Source organism: Leptonotus elevatus, unplaced genomic scaffold, assembly GCF_054856555.1.
Source record: "Leptonotus elevatus isolate MCC_2025b unplaced genomic scaffold, RoL_Lele_1.0 HiC_scaffold_270, whole genome shotgun sequence".
In the NCBI taxonomy this organism is placed as follows: Eukaryota; Metazoa; Chordata; class Actinopteri; order Syngnathiformes; family Syngnathidae; genus Leptonotus; species Leptonotus elevatus.
In genome coordinates, this window is record NW_028233664.1 from 2,501 (window position 1) to 7,500 (window position 5,000).

The window sequence follows — 5,000 nt, forward strand, 5'->3', positions numbered from 1 at the left end:
GACGAGCAGATCGAGATCGCGGTAGAGGCCCACGCCGCGGTGGCATTGGGGCACGCACGCACGCACGCCTACTGGCCTCCCTCTCGAACCTCCGCGCGGCGCGCCAGGTGCTTCGGCCTCGCCATTTGTTTGAAGGGCATGAGAAACATAGTGCTTCCGGAGGCACCGCCGCCGCCTCCGGGCGCCAACCTCCCCCAGACTGGGCTCGCGCCTGTCGGGCGGGGGAGGGAGGGCCGGCGGGGCGCCGGGCTCCGTCGTAGGACGGCCGGGTGATGGCTTCGTAACCCCCCCGCCCCGGTTAAAGGGAGGGGGGGCGTACGTCGCCGGTTCGGGGGGCGTCTCGGCCTCGCTTCCAATCGGGCGCGCCGGGGCTGTGCGAGCGCCGGGCCGTCAAAGGCCGGCGTTCGCGGTGGCCGGGGCGCTGTAAGGCGACCCGCGAGCCGGAGGAGCCGCCCGCCCGAACACCGGCGCGAGGCCGGCCGGCGGGGGCCCTCCGAAGGCGGGTCTTGGATGCCGTTCGTACGTGGGAGAAGGTGCGGCGTGTCGCGGGCGACGGCCTGCTGCCGAGGCTCCGGAGGCTCCGGGGGCGGCGCTCTGAAAATATCCGGAAGATCGGCCGACTTGGAAAAAAATTTGAGAACCGGGGCTGAGGAGGGGGAAAATCTGGCCAGGGAGGCCGACCCGAAGTGCCTCTAAGTCGGATAGGGATTGGGCGAAACTCCCTTGGAAGTGGCACTCTGAAAAAATTTCCAAGTTTGGCTGACTTAGAAAAAATTCGAGAACCAGGATGAGGAGGGGGAAAATGTGGCCAGTCAGGCCGACCCGAAGTGCCTCTTAGGCGGATAGGGGTTGGGCGAAACTCCCTTGAAAGTGGCACTCTGAAAAAATTTCCAAGTTTGGCTGACTTAGAAAAAATTCGAGAACCAGGATGAGGAGGGGGAAAATGTGGCCAGTCAGGCCGACCCGAAGTGCCTCTTAGGCGGATAGGGGTTGGGCGAAACTCCCTTGAAAGTGGCACTCTGAAAAAATTTCCAAGTTTGGCTGACTTAGAAAAAATTCGAGAACCAGGATGAGGAGGGGGAAAATGTGGCCAGTCAGGCCGACCCGAAGTGCCTCTTAGGCGGATAGGGGTTGGGCGAAACTCCCTTGAAAGTGGCACTCTGAAAAAATTTCCAAGTTTGGCTGACTTAGAAAAAATTCGAGAACCAGGATGAGGAGGGGGAAAATGTGGCCAGTCAGGCCGACCCGAAGTGCCTCTTAGGCGGATAGGGGTTGGGCGAAACTCCCTTGAAAGTGGCACTCTGAAAAAATTTCCAAGTTTGGCTGACTTAGAAAAAATTCGAGAACCAGGATGAGGAGGGGGAAAATGTGGCCAGTCAGGCCGACCCGAAGTGCCTCTTAGGCGGATAGGGGTTGGGCGAAACTCCCTTGAAAGTGGCACTCTGAAAAAATTTCCAAGTTTGGCTGACTTAGAAAAAATTCGAGAACCAGGATGAGGAGGGGGAAAATGTGGCCAGTCAGGCCGACCTGAAGTGCCTCTTAGGCGGATAGGGGTTGGGCGAAACTCCCTTGAAAGTGGCACTCTGAAAAAATTTCCAAGTTTGGCTGACTTAGAAAAAATTCGAGAACCAGGATGAGGAGGGGGAAAATGTGGCCAGTCAGGCCGACCCGAAGTGCCTCTTAGGCGGATAGGGGTTGGGCGAAACTCCCTTGAAAGTGGCACTCTGAAAAAATTTCCAAGTTTGGCTGACTTAGAAAAAATTCGAGAACCAGGATGAGGAGGGGGAAAATGTGGCCAGTCAGGCCGACCTGAAGTGCCTCTTAGGCGGATAGGGGTTGGGCGAAACTCCCTTGAAAGTGGCACTCTGAAAAATATTTCCAAGTTGGGCTGACTTAGAAAAAATTCGAGAACCAGGCTGAGGAGGGGACCATCTGGCAAGGGAGTCCGACCTAAAGTGCATCTAAAGCGGATATGGGTTGGTCGAGCCTCCCTTGATTTGCCCTGGAGCTCCCACGTCTTAAAAAGGTCTCTCCTATAATTGTACACCAACCATTTTGAGGTTTGGGTGCAAACCTCTCGAATGGGGGGACTCGGTCCCCTATCTACAGCGCCCCTAATGACGACAGGTGGTACTGCGCCCCTGGTAGCCCGGCCATTGAAAATGAATGGGCCCATTCATTTCAATGGGGAATTTCGACCCCTGGTTGCCCGCCATTCATTTCAATGGGGAATTTCGACCCCTGGTCGCCCGCCATTCATTTCAATGGGGACTTTCGACCCCTGGTTGCCCGCCATTCATTTCAATGGGGGATTTCGACCCCTGGTCGCCCGCCATTCATTTCAATGGGGGATTTCGACCCCTGGTAGCCCGCCATTCATTTCAATGGGGGACTTCGACCCCTGGTAGCCCGCCATTCATTTCAATGGGGGACTTGGACCCCTGGTAGCCCGCCATTCATTTCAATGGGGGATTTCGACCCCTGGTCGCCCGCCATTCATTTCAATGGGGACTTGGACCCCTGGTAGCCCGCCATTCATTTCAATGGGGGATTTCGACCCCTGGTCGCCCGCCATTCATTTCAATGGGGGATTTCGACCCCTGGTAGCCCGCCATTCATTTCAATGGGGGACTTCGACCCCTGGTTGCCCGCCATTCATTTCAATGGGGGATTTCGACCCCTGGTCGCCCGCCATTCATTTCATGGGGGATTTCGACCCCTGGTAGCCCGCCATTCATTTCAATGGGGGACTTGGACCACTGGTAGCCCGCCATTCATTTCAATGGGGATTTCGACCCCTGGTAGCCCGCCATTCATTTCAATGGGGGACTTGGACCCCTGGTAGCCCGCCATTCATTTCAATGGGGGATTTCGACCCCTGGTCGCCCGCCATTCATTTCAATGGGGGATTTCGACCCCTGGTAGCCCGCCATTCATTTCAATGGGGGACTTCGACCCCTGGTTGCCCGCCATTCATTTCAATGGGGGACTTCGACCCCTGGTTGCCCGCCATTCATTTCAATGGGGGACTTCGACCCCTGGTTGCCCGCCATTCATTTCAATGGGGGATTTCGACCCCTGGTCGCCCGCCATTCATTTCAATGGGGGACTTCGACCCCTGGTTGCCCGCCATTCATTTCAATGGGGGATTTCGACCCCTGGTTGCCCGGCATTCGTTCCTATGTGGCGGGGGATTTCAACCCCAGGTCGCCCTCGTGTGGTTCTTTTTGGCGCAGCTGACCGGGCTCCGCTGCTCATGGAGGTTTGCTAGTGGAGGATAACCCCCTGCCTGGGCAACTCGAACGCCCGGCATTCGTTCCTATGTGGCGGGGGATTTCAACCCCAGGTCGCCCTCGTGTGGTTCTTTTTGGCGCAGCTGACCGGGCTCCGCTGCTCATGGAGGTTTGCTAGTGGAGGATAACCCCCTGCCTGGGCAACTCGAACGCCCGGCATTCGTTCCTATGTGGCGGGGGATTTCAACCCCAGGTCGCCCTCGTGTGGTTCTTTTTGGCGCAGCTGACCGGGCTCCGCTGCTCATGGAGGTTTGCTAGTGGAGGATAACCCCCTGCCTGGGCAAACTCGAACGCCCGGCATTCGTTCCTATGTGGCGGGGGATTTCAACCCCAGGTCGCCCTCGTGTGGTTCTTTTTGGCGCAGCTGACGGGCTCCGCTGCTCATGGAGGTTTGCTAGTGGAGGATAACCCCCTGCCTGGGCAACTCGAACGCCCGGCTCCCCCCCGGTCCGCTGGAGCTCCTCCAACGGCCAGCAACAAGCCCCGAAGACGGGCGCGCTCCCCGCGGTCCGCTGGAGCTCCTCCAACGGCCAGCAACAAGCCCCGAAGACGGGCGCGCTCCCCGCGGTCCGCTGGAGCTCCTCCAACGGCCAGCAACAAGCCCCGAAGACGGCGCGCGCTCCCCCCGGTCCGCTGGAGCTCCGCCAACGGCCAGCAACAAGCCCCGAAGACGGGCGCGCTCCCCCCGGTCCGCCAACGGCCAGCAACAAGCCCCGAAGACGGGCGCGCTCCCCGCGGTCCGCTGGAGCTCCTCCAACGGCCAGCAACAAGCCCCGAAGACGGGCGCGCTCCCCCCGGTCCGCTGGAGCTCCTCCAACGGCCAGCAACAAGCCCCGAAGACGGGCGCGCTCCCCGCGGTCCGCTGGAGCTCCTCCAACGGCCAGCAACAAGCCCCGAAGACGGGCGCGCTCCCCGCGGTCCGCTGGAGCTCCTCCAACGGCCGGCAACAAGCCCCGAAGACGGGCGCGCTCCCCCCGGTCCGCTGGAGCTCCGCCAACGGCCAGCAACAAGCCCCGAAGACGGGCGCGCTCCCCGCCGGTCCGCCAACGGCCAGCAACAAGCCCCGAAGACGGGCGCGCTCCCCGCGGTCCGCTGGAGCTCCTCCAACGGCCAGCAACAAGCCCCGAAGACGGGCGCGCTCCCCGCGGTCCGCTGGAGCTCCTCCAACGGCCAGCAACAAGCCCCGAAGACGGGCGCGCTCCCCCCGGTCCGCTGGAGCTCCTCCAACGGCCAGCAACAAGCCCCGAAGACGGGCGCGCTCCCCGCGGTCCGCTGGAGCTCCTCCAACGGCCAGCAACAAGCCCCGAAGACGGGCGCGCTCCCCGCGGTCCGCTGGAGCTCCTCCAACGGCCGGCAACAAGCCCCGAAGACGGGCGCGCTCCCCCCGGTCCGCTGGAGCTCCGCCAACGGCCAGCAACAAGCCCCGAAGACGGGCGCGCTCCCCCCGGTCCGCCAACGGCCAGCAACAAGCCCCGAAGACGGGCGCGCTCCCCGCGGTCCGCTGGAGCTCCTCCAACGGCCAGCAACAAGCCCCGAAGACGGGCGCGCTCCCCGCGGTCCGCTGGAGCTCCTCCAACGGCCAGCAACAAGCCCCGAAGACGGGCGCGCTCCCCCCGGTCCGCTGGAGCTCCTCCAACGGCCAGCAACAAGCCCCGAAGACGGGCGCGCTCCCCGCGGTCCGCTGGAGCTCCTCCAACGGCCAGCAAC